General features: G+C 38.8%; 1 long non-coding RNA gene across 2 annotated transcripts in view; it reads right to left on the reverse strand.

Moving 5' to 3' along the window:
* Positions 1 to 665: 665 nt before the first annotated feature.
* Positions 666 to 20,029, reverse strand: part of LOC145541808 (uncharacterized) — a 67,964-nt gene continuing 48,600 nt past the window's right edge. Inside the window, exons 2-4 of one of the 2 annotated variants that reach the window (XR_014079304.1) lie at positions 17,493 to 18,988; positions 16,350 to 16,509; positions 666 to 1,860 (exon numbers count right to left, since the gene is read on the reverse strand). This is a non-coding gene — a long non-coding RNA (uncharacterized LOC145541808). Of the gene's footprint in view, positions 1,861 to 13,083; positions 14,436 to 16,349; positions 16,510 to 17,205; positions 18,989 to 20,029 lie in introns of those variants that run through there. The other variant, XR_014079303.1, reaches the window with a different exon arrangement.

Below are 20,029 nucleotides of genomic sequence, written 5' to 3' on the forward strand. Positions count from 1 at the left end.
AGAAGAGGAGCAGGGTTTCCTGTAAAGCTCCTTCAAATTTCTGCCTAACTTCCTTTGCTGCCTCCCTGAATTTGTGATTTCATGCAGCTGAACCAAATAATCAGGATAATCTCAGTTCTTTGAAGTCAGCCTCTTGGCAATCTTCATTCCATTTGCATTCTTCATTCCCCCTTGCTGTGTACCATCACATATTCACAGGTTCCGAAGACTTAATGGATTCTTTTTTCATTCCTAGTTCCATTATTATACTGTGTTATTATAGTGTTGTGTCAAGTTCTTTTAGGACTAACCCTTCCAATTTGTGTGATATTCTTATACACAGTAGATTGTTGTACAATAATCTATGTTTGGCCTGAAAACAGCAGTAATTTTATTTATATTTTCATAAGAAACATAAAAATCAAAATTTCAAGCCAAATAGTAAATATATTATGTGGTAGAAAATAAACATTTATAGGAATTTTTCCCTAGACTTCCTAAAATTGGCAGGATAGACACTCAAAGATTATGAGGAAGCAATAAACAGTAAACATCAATGCAAGCAGCAGCTACCTATAGGCTCCCGGAGTGTATATTCAATCTTTTTAAGATTCTTTTTTCTTTTTTTGATGTGGACCCTTTTAAAAGTTTTTATTGAATTTGTTCAATATTGCTTCTGTTTTAAATTTTTGTTTTTTGGTTGCAAGGCATGTGGGATCTTAGCTTCCCAACTAGGCATTGAGCCCCATACTCCTTGCATTGAAAGGTGAAATCTTAGCCACTGAACTGCCAGAGAAGTTCCCAGTTGATCTTTATTAATGAGTCTTCTCTGGACCAAGCCCAGATCTGGAAAGTTCTTCATTGGCACTGTCCCTATAAGGCTTTAATGAGCCCTATTCCACTTTGATCTGGGAGGGAAGGAGAGAAAAGGAAGGGAAGCAGAAAGTTGAGTATCATCAAGTGTGTACAAGGACCCTGGACCATGAGAAGGGAGTGCAAGGTGGTGGCCAGTTCACAAAGGGGTCACAGCCCAGGCTGTGGGGCTGACTTGTGTGGTAAGAGGTGCTACCTGAAGACTGCTGATTGGCCCCAGCTGCTCCCAGCCTAATGTACACTTCTTAAGCCATCATTCTCTAAGTGGAGAAGTCAAAGTCACTAACAACTCTGGGATGATTAGATTCCCAGATTGATTGGCAGATCAGCAAAGGACATGAGGGAACAGGACACCATGCCAACAGGGAAGCAGACAGCAGACCCTGGGAATGTTGCAGGTCACTCTAAACACAGTAGACGAACTGGGCAACAAAAGGAATTTAAACACCTTCCTGGAAAGTTCCACCCCTTCCTGGTCACATTAATGACTTAGCATGTAAAAACGGTTCACACGTCCTGAATATGCATTAAGCCTCACTAAGCTGTTTATTGGGCTTCTCAGGTGGTGCACTGGTAAAGAATCCGCCTGCCAATGCAGGAGATGTAGGAAACTCAGGTTTGATCCCTGGGTTGGGGAGATCTCCTGGAGAAGAAACGGCAACCCACTCCAGTATTTCTGCCTGGAGAATCCTGTGGATAGAGGAGCCTGGTGGGCTACAGTCCCTAGGGTTGCAGAGTTGGATACAACTGAGCAACCAAGCATACACACAAGCCTCCTACTAGATGCATTATAGCCATTATGTGATTTAATCTTACCCCTAGTTCAGTAGGCTCCTTTAGCACCTGTAATGAACAGAGAGAAAACAGGCCAGAGAAGTTTAGTTACTTACCTAAGATCGCACAGCTGATGCACTTCAGAGTTGAGATTCAAATTCTAAACATTGATTCCAGAGCCTTTTCAACCAGGAAATACTTTATGCAGCTTTCTCTTCAGGATCATTTCTTCCTCTGTGGATGGATAATTCGAACCATCAGCCCATTTTGCTCTATAACAAGTGGATTTTCCTAGAGCTATTTGAGTTGAAGTCTAGAAGAAATGTGTAAAATAAGTAGGCTATGAAAGAATTACCAGCAGGGGAAATATAATAATGCCAGGTAGCTGTTTTGCTCTTTCCATGTCTTCAAGAAGATAGTTAATTTCTGACTGCTTAGGTGAGAAATGGGGAGAATATGTAATAGTTTATCTCAACAAGTCTTGTTTAGTGTCTCCTCCAGGGACAAAGATGACATGTGGTGTTTCATGCCATGTTTCAGGAAGGCCCGTTTGACTTGATTTTTCCTCTCTACCTTGGAGAGACGTGAAGTTGCCAAGCCACTGTGAGACAAGGAACTTGTGCTGGGATTGCTTTTTCAGATCTGACACTGCCCTGGAATGCTTGGTTCTTTACTTCCGTTGAGTCATCTTCATACTGGCACCTAAGGTGTGTTGTAACAATGAACCATAAAACTGTGTTACAGGGTGTGTCATGACCACCCACCAATGTCAACTTGGCTGGTGCATTCACATAGGAGGGAAATTATGATGTGTAGCCACCATGTTCCTGTAATGATGAGACTCTGGAATTATTAAATACTTCCTGACTCTTTCTGAGAGAATCATGGAGAGGGTTAGGGTTGTCATGTTGAATAGGACAATATGATCGCAATATCAAATCACCAGCCAAACCCTGCTGACTCTTGGTATAGAAGCAAATTTTAAATGCTAAAATTATGAACTCTAGCAGAGTTCTAGCTATCTTGCAAGAGATAGCTCTTGCAAGAACCCCCACATTTAAGTGTGTGAGTGTGTTTTAACCTAAAACATTTTTAGTTTGTATATTATTATATAGTTATTTTGATTTTTTGCTTTTGAGGTAAAGTTCTATGAATTTTAACACATGTATAGATTCATGCAACTACCTCCATGGTCAGGATACAGAACCATCCCATCATCCACCCTCCAAAAAAGACTCTCTCCTATCATCCGTCTATAGTCACTCACTCCCAGTCCCCAAAAACCACTTATCTATCTTCTTTTTTACAGTTTGTCTCTGAGAAAGCCATATAAATGGAATCTTACAGCATGTAACCTCTTGAGACAAGCTTTTTTCAATAAGCACAATGCCTGGATGATTCATCCAACTTGTGTGTGTATCAATACTTCCTTTCTATCTATTGCTGAGCAGTATTCCATGGTATGAATGAGTCATCATTACTAACCTCTTAAAAAGTCATTATATTTTTAATTAAAGTTTAATTCAAATACAATAAAATTAACCCCTTTACCTTAGTCTTACCAAAAAAAAAAAAAAAAATGAAGAAATGAGTCATGTGAACATCCTTACTCCATGAAAAGCTTTAAACTGGAAACAGATTTTTGGACATGCCATGTTTGTCTGACTTTCTCCAGTAGATGGTTTCTATATTTGGTTCAGTACAGTTCTCTTTCCATCTGCTTATACTCATATTATTAACAAATGTTCAGTTCTTTCAACTGATTTAATATCAACTCTTCAACATTCTGCATTGTTGCTATTCTTTAGTGTTTTTTTAATACATAATACCTGTACATTGCACAAAATACAAAATGGTACATACCAAGATAAATAAGTTGTACCCACTCTCTATCTCCCAGTAACTCAGTTTCCTTTCTGGAGCTAACAGTGTCCTCAATTTTTTTTAAAAGCATCATTAGAAGTATACTATGTATTTACAAATACATACATATATCAATGTATTAAAAAGTATGTATATAGACATATATAAGTATACAAATATAGGTATGCATGTGTACTCAGTTGCTCAGTCATGTCTGACTCTTTGCAACCCCATGGACTGCAGCCCACCAGGCTCCTCTGTCCATGGAATTTTCCAGGCAAGAATAGTGGAGCGGGTTGCCATTTCCTACTGTAAGGGATTTTCCTAACCCAGGGTTCGAACCTGCATCTCTTGCATCCCCTGCATCAGCAGGCACATTCCTTATCACTAGTGCCACCCGGGAAGCCCCACAAATGTATATATTACTATATTTTAATATAAAGTATAAATAGATGCATATAAAAATCAATGCATATATATGCATACACACATATATTTTCCCCACACACATATGGGGGCATATTCTATGCAATGTTCTGTACTTTGCCTTATTCTCTTAATTTCCCTTCTCTTGGAGTTCTTTGCAGAAAAGTACATTTAAAACAGTGTATTAAGTCCATTTTACTCTATTGTTTGCTGCTGCTGCTGCTAAGTCGCTTCAGTCATGTCCGACTCTGTGCGACCTCATAGATGGCAGCCCACCAGGCTCCCCCGTCCCTGGGATTCTCCAGGCAAGAATACTGGAGTGGGTTGCCATTTCCTTCTCCAATGCATGAAAGTAAAAAGTGAAAGTGAAGTCGCTCAGTAGTGTCCGACTCTTAGCGACCCCATGGACTGCAGCCTACCAGGCTCCTCCGTCCATGGGATTTTCCAGGCAAGAGTACTGGAGTGGGGTGCCATTGAGTGTATTATAATTTATTTAAGTATCGCATTACTGATGGTCCAGCAAGTTTCTAAACTTTGCTCACACAATGAATACATTGTTTTATTTGTATCATTTCATTTCACACAAATGGAAGCGTCTTTATAGGATAATTTCTTAGAAGTGGAATTTCTAAGTCAAGGGATATATTCATTTCTGTTTTTGAAAGATGTGGCCAAATTATCTTTCAGGGCAGTCACATCAGTTTATATTGTATTAGCAATGGACCACAGGGTTTCTACATTTATTCAGTAACTAATTATTTTAACATGATTTCAGATATTAATGAATAGTCAATGACATATATCAGAAAATTAGCATTAATAGCTTCTCAATCTTTATTTTTAAGACATTAACACTTTTGAAGAGTTTAGGCCACTTCAAAAACTGCCCCTCAATTTGGGCCTTTATTTTTTTTAAAACAAAGAACCAATTGCAAATAACTCAAAGCAAAATACACGGAAAACTTTCCAGACATAGACAAGAACAAGAAAAATAAAATTCAAAAATATACATAGTAAGAATACCTATCATTTGGGGGGGTGGGGATAAGAGGAGAGAAATAAATGAGGGAAATTAAGAGGAACAAACTTCCAGTTACAAAATAAATGAATCATGGGTATGAAACGTATAGTGTGTGAAAATAGTCAATAACTATGTAATATCTTGTATTGTGACAGATGGTAACTAGACTTACCGTGGTGACAATTTTGAAATGTATAGAGATACTAAATCACTGTGTCGTGTACTAACAGTGTTGTAGCTCCAATTTATTTCAGAAACAAACTCATAGAAAAAAGATCAGATTGTGGTTACCAGAGGAGGGAAGAGAAAGGAAGAATTGGATGAAAGTTAGTCAAAAGGTACAAACTTCCAGTTATAAGATACGTAAGTACTTATCTTACATGTACAACTAACACTGTGATATAATGTACAACTAACTCTGTGGAATGTTATATATACATACTTATAAGAGAGTAAATCCTAAGAGTCCTCATCACAAAGAAGTTTTTTTTCTATTTCTTTAATTTTCTATCTATATGAGATGATGGGTGTTCACTAAACTTACTGTGGTCATAATTTCATGATGAATGTAAGTCAAATCATTACGTTGTATGCCTTAAACTTATACAGTTATATCTCAATAAAACTGGAGGAAAAAAGGAATATTTATCATATTTTGTTTGACTACTTACCATTTTTTGAGCACTTACTATATGGCAAATATTGAGTTAAGTATTTTGCCTAGGGGTAACAGTGAACAGTTATTGGATGCTGAATTTGTGCCAAGTGAAGTGCAAAATGCTTTATATGCATTAATCTCTTGTATTCCTTGTAATAATCCTTCAATATTCTCTATATAATGCATGAGTAACCTGCAGTACAGAGAGGCAGAAATGTTTGCCTCTGGTCACAGAATTAGCTCTCTTCCTATTCCTTTCCTTCCCTTCTCTTCTTTTCAAGTTAAAAAAGTTAAAATGCTAATTAAATCCAGAGGGGGTAAAGTAAAAGTGGAGTGCCTGCTGGCCTCCAGAGGTAACCTCTATTAACAACCGGGTGTGTTTATTTCCACACCATTTTCTATTAGAGCCAAGACTTAAATCCCATCGTTTCTGACTCTAAAGCCTTTATTTCTAACGAATATTCAATACTGTCTTCCATAGGCAAATAGCAAATTATATAATTATATACATATGCTATAAAATGAAATGGCTCTTAAAACTCTTATCAATTTGATTGTTGTTGAAAAGCAGGAAAAGCTAAAACATATTAAGTACCATCTCTCTGATACAAAGAGCCTTTTTATCCACAGCATAAAGAAGACTAAATTAACTAATTAAAACTAAAAGAGCTTTTGACAAATGACACCCTGCAAGTACCTTTTGTGAACTTGCTACTTAGCCAACTGTTGGCTATAAAAATAGAAAAAATAAGGCATGTGACCAAAGAGGAGGAACAAAAGCAGCTGAAATCAAAAGCAGTCCTGTTGTGCAATAGCTGATCTAGTTGAAGCTTTGCTGTAGAAGGAGCTTGGAGTCATTGGTTCTCACAAAACTCCTGCAGTTTCTAATACTAGATTACCTGTAGAGAACTGACTGTGTGGTATCCCAATGAGGTTATAATGGTGACCAGTAGCTTATGCATGTTCCACTCTACCTAAGGTCAAGAACAGCAAAGTATCAATGGTAATGGCACTGGGAAGTAAAAACTCATTTCTTCAGGTCATAGAAGGATCCAATTTAAAAAATTACCTTTGCATGTTGGAGGATGCCTCATTCTTCATAATCTGGGAAACTAGTCAGTGAGGAGAACCCAGCAGTTTCACTGAGTTAAGATTCCCTCTCCCTTCTACTTCTACATAGCAAACACATTTCACTGGATCTCAGACTAAAGACCTCTTTGTTAATTTTACCTTGAAAAATTTCATCTTTCCTTTTCTTGTATTGCTCTTGTCCCATTTTGGTGTAAAGGTAGTTATATCTTCATAAAATAAAGTTCATGGCTTTTCTCCCCTTCCTTTTTCTGCTTGTAATTGTAAATCTCTTAAAACTTTGGATTATCATTTCTCTAAAGGTTTTTTAAAATTCACCATAAAATCTTCTATACCTTCTCTTTTTGTAAGTGAAAAGAGGAGTGTTGGAAGAGTCCTGAGTACTTTCTATTTCTTTATTGGGTATTGGTTCATCTTTTTTTTTTTTTTTGCAACTTTGTTAATTTTTGTTTTCTAGAAAAAATACACTTTAAGTTTTCAGTTTACTGGTAAAAAATTCCTTATACTATTCACCCATAATTTTAAAAGTCTCTGATATTTCTCTAGTTATGTCCCTTTCTTTACTCACATCTCTTTCTCTCATATTTTCATTCTCTGTCAGCTTCTCTGTCAATATTTAAAGAAACCTATTTTTATATGCTTTTCAAAGAACCAGCTTTGGGTGCTGAGAGTTTTTGTTTGCTTCCTCTTTGGGGGATTTATCTATTTTTGAACTTGTTGCGTTGAATACTGAATGCTTAATTGACTTGTTTTTAATACTTTTATGTAAATTCATTTTCATAATTCCACTTTAGCCGCAGGCTGGCAATAGAAGATTTCCTGTGTTTGCATCTCTGCTCTGTCACTAGCTATATAGACTTGGACAAGCTATTTCACTGAAGCTCTGTGTTTCAGTTTCCCCTTTTTGTTGTTCAAATCAATTATTCATTATCCTTATTAATGTTTTAAATGCTTGATCCATCATTTTCTGAGAGAGGTCTTAAATTCTCCCAGTTTGGGGATTAACATATTTCAAGGCTGTTTTTTGGGAGGGCAAGGGGGCAATACATGCAAGTACGTGATGATTCTATCCTCCTGGTAGACAATTCCTTATCTTAATATTATATCCTTCTTTTTGCATTAAATTATATTTTTTCAAATACTAATATTCTTATACCAAATTTGTTTTGTTTAGAGTAGATGTTGACAGATTTATATTTTTCTGTATCTTCATTTTCAAAGACACCAAGCTAGTGAATGGCAAAACCAGTTTTATTCCTAGACCCAGTCCTGTGTTCTTTTTTCCTGGCCTTGACACATCCTAGTTCTACCTTCCTTCATGAATCAGCTGTCACTCTTCACTGTGAGGCCACTCCCAAAACCTCAGCCTATAGTGACTTCTTCCTCCTCCTCTGAATGCTCAATGCCAGCAGTACTTTTTCAGTCCTGAAAATGTTCTCTTCTAGTGCTGTACGTGCATCTATCCTGGAAGCTCCTTAAAAGCTAGAATAGGTTTTTTTGTTTTTTGGTTTTTTTTGGCTGCAGTGGGTCTTCATCACTGCATGCAGGCTTTCTCTAGTTGTGGCAAGTGGGGCTATTCTCTAGTTGCAGTGCTCAGGCTTCTCATTGGGGTGGCTTCTCTTGCTGTGGAGCACAGGCCCTAGGGTGTGTGGCTCAGTAGTTGTGGTACGTGGGCTCAGTAGCTATGGCTCTCGGACTTAGTGACTCCATGGCATGTGGGATCTTCTGAGACCAGGGATCAAACTGATGTTCCCTGCATTGAAAGGGGGATTCTTAACCACTGGACCACCAGGGAAGTTCCTAGAATAGGGGTTGTTAATCAAGTTTTAGAAACAGAGAACTGATTGAAATTAAAAAGTGCTAATTTGGGGTTTGTTAGGACTGCAAGATACACAGATTCAAGAAGCAGTTGAATTGTGTTCTGCCAGACTATAAAATGGCTGGCTTATAAGGGAAGAAAACTGAAGATTACTATGAGTTACTTGAATTGTTTTTCAAGAATTACAATTGGAGCTGGCAAGAAGTAAGGGTGCTTATTAAGTAAGAATTGGTTGGAGCCTGAAAAGGTTGCCTAGTTACAAAGGGAGAACTTGAGACCACAAGGTTGCAGCTGGCAAGTGTTGTTTTGAATACAACTGGTAGTGTCTTTGGGTCTGGTACAGTTCAAATAGAGCTCAGGTTCTCATGGTGTGGAGATGTGTCTGACACCAGATCCTCAATGGCCACCTGACTCCGTTTTTGTATGCCTGAAGTGTGGTTAATCCATTATAATTTCAATTTGTCATCAAGATTATATATCTTCTGCTGGTGACTCCAAAATTACTTTACTAAGGAGGCTTAAAGATGAAATCTGGTCAGAAAGAGAGTGCCTAGGGGACTTGACTGGAACTTGAATTTGCATAGCAGACATATTATTTTTATTTGCAGTGATTGGGGGGTGGGTGTTACAGAGTTGGGAAGAGGTTAGCTATAGCCCCACATACCATCCTTTAAGCCACCACTGTCCTTGCCTATGATGATTTCCAACAAATCTAGCCGCTATTCAAAATTACCATGGGAGTCAGATTTTTTTAAAAATACTTATTTTCAGGTCCTACTCCAGAGCCACTGAGCTAGAATCTCTTGGGTAGAGTCCAAGATTCTAGTGTTTAAGAGTCTCTGTTGGGAAATTCAACCTAAAGGTATCTTAGCACCTTCTTGGCACGTAGTAACTTTTTGTAAATACAGGGTGTGCATCCAATCTGGAAACATAAGCAAAGATAATAAATGCTTTCATTGCTACTGTATATTACAATATACAATTAAGTGATAATTCTGTTTCCCAACACCTATTGCTACTGTTAGATTAATTAAACAAGGAGACCATTAGACTGAGGTGGCTTTAATATCACACCTTAGTAGTCTGTGTAAGCAAACCAAAACCTAAGGCTGAAATGCATCCAGCTGAAAAAATCAAAACCTAAGGACAACCTATCACAAACAGCCAACTAGGCTTCCCTGCATAAGGCAACCACCTAACACTATAACCAATCAAATCATTTCCTTGCTTTGCTTCCACCTTTTCTCTATAAAAGTTTTTCCCTTAACTTCTGTCTGTAAAGTGGTTCCTAACCATTTCTGGTTTGATGTGGCCAAGTTCCAGTCGATTTTTGCTCAAAGTTTTAAAATTTTTAGTATGCCTAAGTTTATCGTATAAGACTACAGATAGCTTAGTATAAAATATGCTCTAGTCAAACTGATTTTGTTGTTATTGTTTAGTTGCTAAGTCATGTCCAACTCTTTGAGACCCCATGAATTGTAGCTGCCAGACTCCTCTGTCCACGGGATATCCCAGGCAACAATACTGGAGTGGGTTGCCATTTCCTTCTCCAAGGGATCTTCTCTACCTAGGGATGGAAACCACATCTCCTGCATTGGCAGGGGGATTCCTTACCCCAGAGCCACCAGGGAAGTCCAAGTAAGCTTTTATTTTCTGTTATTCATTGTGAAGGATATAAAAGAGGAATGAAATAATGACAATAACAAAAATGTTGGGTTAGCCAAAAAGTTCATTCTGGTTTTTCTGTACCATCTCGTGGAAAAACCCAAAGAACACAAAGGAACTTTTTGGCCAACCCAGTAATAATGGCTACCATCTACTGAGCACTTAATACATGTCATGCACTTTATTAAATGCTCCACATGCACTGTTTCATTTATTATTTACCAGACTTACCTTCTGTGGAGATTGTAATCAGGACCAACTTATCCATTATGCTCACTAGGTACAACGCTTAGGACCCACAGTGCTTTTACAGGTCCATGAAAATGTTTAGGTTTCTTTTAGAATCAGAAGGGGGAAATAAAGGAATATAATCTTCCCTGGATATTAGTTTTTCTTACAGCCATAAAATGTAATTTATAATATTTTTTATGGAGTAAACATCCATGAGGGCAAAATGCCTTTGGGCCTCAGAAAGTCATAATGTAGCCCTTGCTATAATCATTTCTATTTAACAAATAAAGAAACTGAGGCTCAATCAAGTGGAGAAATAAAACATGCAACAGAGCAAGAAATGGTAGATAATTTTGGATATAGCTCTGAAGGACTCTACTGATGACCCTTTTAATTACTACACTATACATTAGACAACATTATGTAGCAAGAAGCTCACACCAAATTTGGAAAACAAATTTGTTTAACACTAATCAATTAGAAAATGCTTCAGGGAAAGGAAAGAATATAATTAACTGCCCAAATTCAGGGACAGATCCACACTATGTAGGACCTCAGGCTTTTACAACTTGAAAGATCTTTTTTCAGAAGAAATAGTAAAGTATAAGTAAAAATTAGGTCTACAGTTCCCAAGAAGGGAACCTTCAAATGGAAGCCTCATTGTGTGTGCGTGTGTGTGTGTGTGTGTGTGTGTGTGTGTGTGTGTGTGTGCTTAGTCATATCAGTCATGTGCGACTCTTTGCTACTCTATGTACTGTAACCTGTCAGGCTCCTCTGCTCGTGGGATTCTCCAGACAAGAATACTGGAGTGGGTTGCCATGCCCTCCTCCAGGGGATCTTCCCAACCCAGAGGTTGAACCTGCATCTCTTACATCTCCTGCATGGCAAGCAGGTTCTTTACCACTAGCGCCACCTGGGAAGCCTGGAAGCCTCATTAGCTTCATGGCAAATCCATCTCATCTAAATGTCCTTGCACCTGAAGAAGGCCTGACAAAGAATGAATCAGTGTCAGCCAGGAATATCAGCAGAGGTTTTTAGGAGGAGATGGGACTTTGAAGTGTGGCTGTGATTGGGCACCCTGAGTGTAAAGGAAGTGGGAGGAGTGTGAACACTGTCTGTTCAGGGGAGGACAGAAAATGCCACCTGCCTGAAACCCACAGTGACGCTGGCCAGAGGGGAACCACTGGGTTTGCTGAGGAAGGCGGTGCCTATTTGAAATGCCAGGATGGAAAGTCTGCTGGGAATGTTTGTACATTCCTTAGTCTTAGGGCATTACACAGTGAAAGGCAACAAAAAGATGAGAAATCAGGACTTCCCTAGTGTCCAGTGACTAAGACTCTGTGCTTCCAATGCTGGGGCCCCAGGTTCAATACCTGATCAGGGAACTAGATCCCACATGCTGCAACTAAGAGTTCGCATGCTGTGATGAAAGATCCTGTATGCTGCAATAAAGATTGAAGATCCTGAATGTCACAATTAAGATCCAGCACCGCCAAAAAAAGGATGAGAAATCTGGTGCCAAGGGCAGGACTCTTAGGAGGGGTGGAAAGAGGCAAAGAGATCTAACTGAAGGATGTTATGGGTTTATTTTAATGAGTGCCTTATTAATTATGGATGGCAGAGAAAAAGGAGGAGTGAAATAAGAGAAAGAAAGAGACTAAGAATGAAAAAAGATCTATCAGGAAGATGTGAGGACTAGACAGGACTAAGAGTCAGAAATAATTTTTACATTCTGAGCCTGGTCAATTAAAGGAATAGCTTTGGGACTGCCAGAAATGTAGGGGGTGGTTAGATTTGGTTCTAGAGAAGCTAAATCCAGCTATGCTAAAAACTTGAACCAACTGGGCTACATGCATCCCTGGGGGAAGCTGAGTCCTGGGACAGGGAAGTATCCTGAAAGAACTTGAAGGGGCTCTGCTGGTGTATTAGCCTTTGCAGTCTTTTCCACATACCAACTTCCCATCGGATCAACACATTCTCCATTATGTTATCAGCATTTGGAACCCCCAGTCAGGTCTTACCCTTCTAACTGACTTAGAAGCATTTTGCTTTTAACATGGCTTTTGTTGAACACTATTATGAGATGAGCTATAATTTCACTCTCAGGGTTTCAGATGAGTTATAATTTAACTCTCAGAATTTCAGCCTATCCTGTGCCTCTCTCCAGGTGAGTGGTCAAGAAAACGAGTTACAATGAAAATAGAAAACATAAAGAGAATAAATATGAGAGGGCATTACCGAGATATACAAAACAAGGATATGGAATTAGAAAGATGGTGGAGTCTTCTGATGATTCAAAATACACTGACTGCATACTTGTTCCACATCAGGTTCTTTGCTTGGAACAAAACATATTACTGTGAAAGAGATACAGTGTCTGCTTTGAAGATGTCTGAGCTTTCAAGGATGGCTATTTGGGAAAGTAACAGGGTCAGAGAGAGGATTAAAACAACAGATTCTAGAGGGTGGGGAGCAAGATGATGAATTTAGTCAAATTTGATGTTCTGAAAAATGTATGCTATGTCTAATACACAATTTCGAACATGGAAATGGTGCTCAGGAGAAAAGGCAAGGCAGGGGATACAAATGTTAGGGTATAGAAACCAGCATAAAGTCAGTGCCAGAGGCAGACATAGAGGATGAAATTATTGTTTCCAAGGCTAATAGGCGAGTATCAATGGAGGGTTTTTTTTTTTATATACATTTATTTATTTGCCTGCACCAGGTAGTAGTTTTGGCAGTCGGGATTCTCAGCCTTTGTTGTGGTACATGATTAGTTGGGGGCATGCAAACTCTTACTTGTGGCACATGAGATCTAGTTCCCTGACTGAGGATTGAACCTGGACCCCCTGCATTGGGAACGCCAAGTCTTAGCTACTGGGTCACCAGGGAAGTCCCCAGTGGAGGTTTTCAACAGAGTGACAGTTGCTTCAAAAATCAAAGAATGATACAGAATTGGTAAAAGAAAGGAAAAGTGTTAAAGAGTGGTGAATATAGCACAGACAAGTTAGCCAAACTTGGAGGAGGGTCAACATCAGATCTTGCTTTTTGAGATAGAAATTTCACTGTAAGTACTTCTTTACCAACATCCCCAAATGGTGATACATAGATTGTGTAATTCCTCATTTCTAAATATTACCCCATGAATTATTTAGCATAGTTTCTAAGTATCTGGGGTTGTATTGGTCATGATAGATATAGCTATAGATATACAGATTTGACTAGAGAGAAATTTAATACAGAGAATTGATTGTGGTGGCCACAGACTGAGAAGGCAACCGGGGACACTGAGGCAATCCAGAGATTAGCAACAGCAGGAATTCATTACCAATTCTATGCCTGCGGGGACAACAAAAGGAGGTGGCTTCATCCAAGCTTAAAGCTGAACCCATCTGAAGTGAGTTACAGCCAAAGTGGGGACTGCCCAACAGAAGCTGGGAGCCAAGAGAGACAATCTACAGGAACCAAGAAACATCCTTCCTTTTCCCTTTCTTCCTCCTAATCTAGGTCAGTGCTGTCAGTGCCTCCCACTATCAGAGCCCAGGGAAGCCTGGGAATTGTAGTTCCCTTTCATAGGGGAAGAGTAAAGGGAAAACAGCAGAGAAAATGATGATCTTTTTGTTACTGATTTGTAAATTTATTTCATGGTGATCAAAGATTGTAGTCTATTTGATAATAATTATTTGTAATTTATTGAAACTTATTTTGTGGCCTATGACATAGGTTTTGTAAATGTTCCAAGTTTTGTTGAAGAGTATGTATTCTCTATTTTGTTTGGGGGCAGTGTTCCACAAATGTCTGTCAGACTTGGTTTGTTAGTTGTGTTGTCCACACCATAAAGATATTAATACATCTTTATTCATACAACTATTCTGATGGTATGAAGTCAGTTTTTGAAAGAAGTTTGTTAAAAATCTTTCATTATGATCATGGATTTATTAAATTCACATGCCAGTTATATGAAAAATAAGGAACATGAATGGAAATAGCTGGAAGGCTGGTACACCAGGCCAGGCGATAAACGATGGTAGCTTAGCCTAAGATGGTAAGAATATAGAGAGAAAGAGAAAGAGAAATTAATGCTGATTTTTAGGTTTCTGGCTTGGGAAACTGGGTGAATGGGGGTACAGTTCACATATATGGACTGCCACTGACCAGGGATTTTTGCTTGAGCAAATTACATAAATTCTCTGGACTCAGTTTTCTTATTTACAAAAATGGGTATAATAGATTTTATTTCATAGGGTTATTGTGATGGTAAAAAGAGTTAATATGTGAAAAGTATTTAGCACCTAGCTAAATAAATCTTCTATATAAGCTTTTATTATTATCAACTAATGTATGGTTAAAGAAGTGAAGGATTGGGTTTAAGGTGGGAAATCAAGATTTCCTATTGAAGCTCATTATGTTTGAGTTGTTTTGTCAGTTACCTTTTTAAAAAATACTTATTTTTATTTAGTTAGTTGCATTGTCTTAGTTGCCACATGTGAGATCATCGATCTTGGTTGCGGCATGAGAGCCCTTAGTTGTGGCATGCAAGATCTAGTTCCATGACCAGGGATCAAACCTGGGCCCCATGCTTTGGAAGTGTGGAGTCTTAGCTACTGGATACCAGGGAAGTCCCTGTAAGTTACCTTTTAGTAAAGAGAGTCTGAGTAATCTTGGCAAACACTGCTTAGGAATGAAAGAGGATAGAAGTGAGAAAAGACCACAGTAAGGTACAAGGCCACCTACAAGAGGTGGCAGAATCAAAGAAAGGAGAGCAGACAATTGCTTCAGGAGCAAATAAGGGTCACTTCAGAATGAGATGGAATAACTAAATAACAGCTCACATGTACTTTCTGCTTATTTTTGTCTTGCAGTGCTACAGTGTGTTGTTGTCTGGCTTGGTTCTAGCTAAGAAACCCAGTCATCCTCAAAAGACTGCAGAAGAGCAGAGTTCCGGAAAAAAAATAATGGTTGCAATTAACACAGCAACATTAATTTACCTCGTGTGTGATTTATCATAAGATTAGTAAATAGGTTATTCTAGCAACAGATTGTTGAGAAGCCTGTATTAAACTTGTGGTACAACTGGAAAAAGTAATCAACCTGACACATATTCATGAACACGTTTGTTTCCGGCTTTGAGCTACTGTGTGGAATAAAAATGGAAATTATGAATTCTATAGTATGCACTGCCTTGGCAGATTTTAGTGTGTGATTATGCATGACCACACCTCTCCCACAAGTTTGCACAGGCTTAGGAATTTTCTTATTAAGGTTGTTACACAATCTGCAATTTAGCAAGGGCATAGAAATGAATGGAAAGAGTATTCCCAGGCATATTCATCTTGATTTATAATTATGTGTCCCCCTTCACTGGGTTAGTGCCAAATTATTTTTTTCTTGTCTGTAGTGTTAAGAAGAAGAGCTTTGCTTTAAGCTTATTGCAGTTGAAGTCATCTTTCACATATCAGTTTTAGATTGATCTCACATAAATTATAAGCTAGATTCAATAATGAAGCCATTATCACACTTCACATAAATAGAAAATAAAAAGCAAGTTCTGTGTGAAGAGATGAGATTTAACATGTACTTTGACTTGCACTTCTGTTAGTGGGCTAACACAACCAGTGAAGGGATATTTTAAGGCTTAAATCCAATATATGGAGAGCTAGAAAAGGGAGCATTTTGGAAGTTGGATAGCAGATAAACACATAGGGACAGAATAAAAAGAGCTGAGAAAGTTGAATTCAATCAAACAATAGAGAATACTAAGAAGTAATCTGATTTACAGAGAATCAAAGACTTAGAAATTAGGATTTCCCTGCAAGTCCAGTGGTTAAGACTCTGGGCTTCCACTGCAGGGGGCACAGATACCACCGCTGGTCAGGGAACTAAGATCTCACATGCCACAAAGTGCAACCAAAAAAGGGGGGGGCCCATCTATTCACTCACTGAACACTTACTGTGGGACACCATGTGCCAGGCACCGAGGACACACAATAGTTGGGATGACCTCGTCCTTTTTCTTGAGGAGCTTAAAACCTCAGGAAGAAGAAGGTTGGGGTGGGGGATGCTGCAGTAGTTGGGGATGCCTTCTTGGAAGACAACGTAGCTTTTGCAAACCTGTCAAGAGAATAAGAAGAAGTAAAGGAGGGATAAAGAAGAGATCCCACATGCCATTTGACAGCAAAAAACAAAACAACAACAACAACAACAACAAAAACTTAGAAACTAATGGCAGTAGGTCCTTGTGGAAGTGAAAATAAAAGGGGTATAGATTTAATAAGGATTGTTAGGAAGACTGTTTTAGAAGGAACTGGATCCTTAGACTCCTCCCCAGATCCAAACAGCATCCAGAAACTGCCTCTTCCTTAGCTGGCAGAGTGACAGTTTATCTTTAGAATGAAATAAAATAGATGGTCTGCATGGAAGAATATCAGTGCAGTTGAGGGCGAGAGAGCAGGACTATCAACAAGGGAATAAATGACTGTATGTATATTTGCTTTGGAGACATAACACGCGATCTTTCTCAGTTCTGAGTCCAGGACACTGAAAGCTAGATCTTCACCCTCATGGCAGGATACTGAAAGAATCTTCTCTGGGAATATGGCCAGTCCATGATGAAACCCATGACATTGGAAAGATACTGACATCACAAATTTCCCCATTAAACAGCCCACCCTGATGCTCATACAGGAAAATTCACATCAGACTAGCCCATCTCTCACATCCTCAGAGCTTCCAGTCAATATTTTAGTATCACACACATAAATATTGTCAAGTACAAACACTATGTATGAGAAATCTGAGAAAGCTAACCTGGAAGATAGAAAATAAAATTAAGGGAAAAAAGTAATGTTGAAAAACTAAAGACACAATAAAGGTCAAAAATATCACAAAGTGAAATGACTGTTAACTATGAAAAAGAACAATTCTCAGTTCAGTTCAGTCGCTCAGTCGTCTCCGACTCTTTGCAACCCCATGGACTGCAGCACGCCAGGCTTCCCTGTCCATCACCAACTCCTGGAGCCTACTCAAACTCATGTCCATCGTGTTGGTGATGCCATCCAACCATCTCATCCTCTGTTGTCCCCTTCTCCTCCCACCTTTGATCTTTCCCAGCATCAGGGTCTTTTCCAATGAGTTGGTCCTTTGCATCAGGAGGCCAAAGTATTGGAGTTTCAGCTTCAGCATCAGTCCTTCCAATGAATATTCAGGACTGATTTCCTTCAGAATTGGCAGGTTGGATCTCCTTACAGTCCAAGGGACTCTCAAGAGTCTTCTCCAACACCACAGTTCAAAAGCATCAATTCTTCGGCGCTCAGCTTTCTTTATAGTCCAACTCTCACATCCATACATGGCTACTGGAATAACCACAGCTTTGACTAGACAGACCTTTGTTGGCAAAGTAATGTCTCTGCTTTTTAATATGCTGTCTAGGTGGGTCATAGCTTTTCTTCCAAGGAGTATGCGTCTTTTAATTTCATGGCTGCAGTCACCATCTGCAGTGATCTTAGAGCCCCCCCCCAATAAAATCTGCCATTGTTTCCATTGTTTCCCCATCTATTTGCCATGAAGTGATGGGACCAGATGCTATGATCTTTGTTTTCTGAATGTTGAGTTTTAACCCAACTTTTTCACTCTCCTCTTTCACTTTCATCAAGAGGCTCTTTAGTTCTTCTTCGCTTTCTGCCATTAACAGTGGTGTCATCGGCATATCTGAGGTTATTGATATTTCTCCCAGCAATCTTGATTCCAGCTTGTGCTTCATCCAGCCTGGCATTTCACATAATTTACTCTGCATATAAGTTAAATAAGCAGGGTGACAATATGTAGCCTTGATGTACTCCTTTCCTGATTTGGAACCAGTATGTTGTTCATGTCCAGTTTTAATTGTTGCTTCCTGACCTGCATACAGATTTCTCAGGAGGCAGGTCAGGTGGTCTGGTATTCCCATCTCTTGAAGAATTTTCCACAGTTTGTTGTGATTCACACAGTCAAAGGCTTTGGCAGAGTCAGTAAAGCAGAAGTAGATGTTTTTCTGGAATTCTCTTGCTTTTTTGATGATCCAACAGATGCTGGCAATTTGATCTCTGGTTCCTCTGCTTTTTCTAAATCCAGTTTGAACATGTGGAAGTTCACGGTTCATGTACTGTTGAAGCCTGGCTTGGAGAATTTTGAGCATTACTTTGCTAGCGTGTGAGATGAGTGCAATTGTGCAGTAGCTTAAACATTCTTTGGCATTGCCTTTCTTTGGGATTGGAATGAAAATTGACCTTTTTCAGTCCTGTGGCCACTGCTGGGTATTCCAAATTTGCTGGCATATTGAGTGCAGCACTCTCACAGCATCATCTTTAAGGATTTGAAATAGCTCAACCGGAATTCCATCACCTCCATTAGCTTTGTTCATAGTGATGCTTCCTAAGGCCCATTGACTTCACATTCCAGGATGTCTGGCTATAGGTGAGTGATCACACCATTGTGGTTATCTGGGTCATGAAGATCTTTTTTTGTATAGTTCTCTGTGTTCTTGCCACCTTTTCTTAATATCTTCTGCTTCAGTTAGGTCCATACCATTTCTGTCCTTTATTGAATTCTGCCCCTAAATAAATAAACAAATAAGTAAATAAGTGGAATGTTCCAAAAACATAGTGAATGTCTTGGAAATCTAATACAGTAACAGAAATAAAAACATTTGATAGAAAGTTTAAAATATAAAGTGAAGGAATTTTATCAGCAAAAAGAAAAGAAGACAGAAAATAGATTTAAAAAAACTCTAAGACAATTAAGAAACTGATCATGGAAAAATTAGCATTAAAAAAAGAGGAAAAATAAGAGAAGATGGAGAGGAGAGATAGTTAATAATCTGAATTTCCAGACTGAAAGATTTACCAAGTGATAACAGATTCACGCTAGTACGACATTGTGAAATTTCAAACATTTAGGGCAAGGAGAAGATCCGGCAAGACTGTAAAGAGGAAAAACAGTCCAGATCATACACATAGGATCAGCAATCAGTGAGAATAAAAATATTCCCTCAAACATGGATAAAGGCAATTGTTCTATAGTCATGGTAACAAGTAGCCATTAAAATGGTTTTAAACTCTTTTAATCAATCAAATGCACCTTCCCCCTCCACCCCACCCTGGAAGAATATGCCTTTGCAAACCAGCAATCAGCATGAGTTGCTCACTTCTGATCATTGGCCCAGGAGGGATGGACTCACTCCAATAAACACATCCAAGGAATTGTGATTCTGCAGATGGCAACCCACTGAAGCCTCTGAAAATCCACCAGTCCCTGAACTCTGTGCTTCCCCAAAACGCCAGACAAGCTTAGCAGTCTGCTTTGCTTGGAGAAATTATGCCTGACCAGCCTAGCTCTCCTTTACCATAGCAAGCAGTATATCCAGCTTCACTCTTTTATTTAAGACTTTGAGTGGTGGTCTCATCAGCCTTTGACATAGGTTTTTAATTTCTGAACAGGAGCACTGAAAGCTACAAAGCAATGGAGGAAGACTTTCAAAATTCTTAAGGAAAATAATTAACAACTTGGCTCAGTGGTAAAGAATCCATCTGCCAATGCAGGAGATGTGAGTTTGATTCCTGGGTTGGGAAAATCCCTTGGAGGAGGAAATTGCAAT

Source organism: Giraffa tippelskirchi, chromosome 3, assembly GCF_054371585.1.
Source record: "Giraffa tippelskirchi isolate mGirTip1 chromosome 3, T2T-mGirTip1v1.2.pri, whole genome shotgun sequence".
Taxonomy (NCBI): domain Eukaryota; kingdom Metazoa; phylum Chordata; class Mammalia; order Artiodactyla; family Giraffidae; genus Giraffa; species Giraffa tippelskirchi.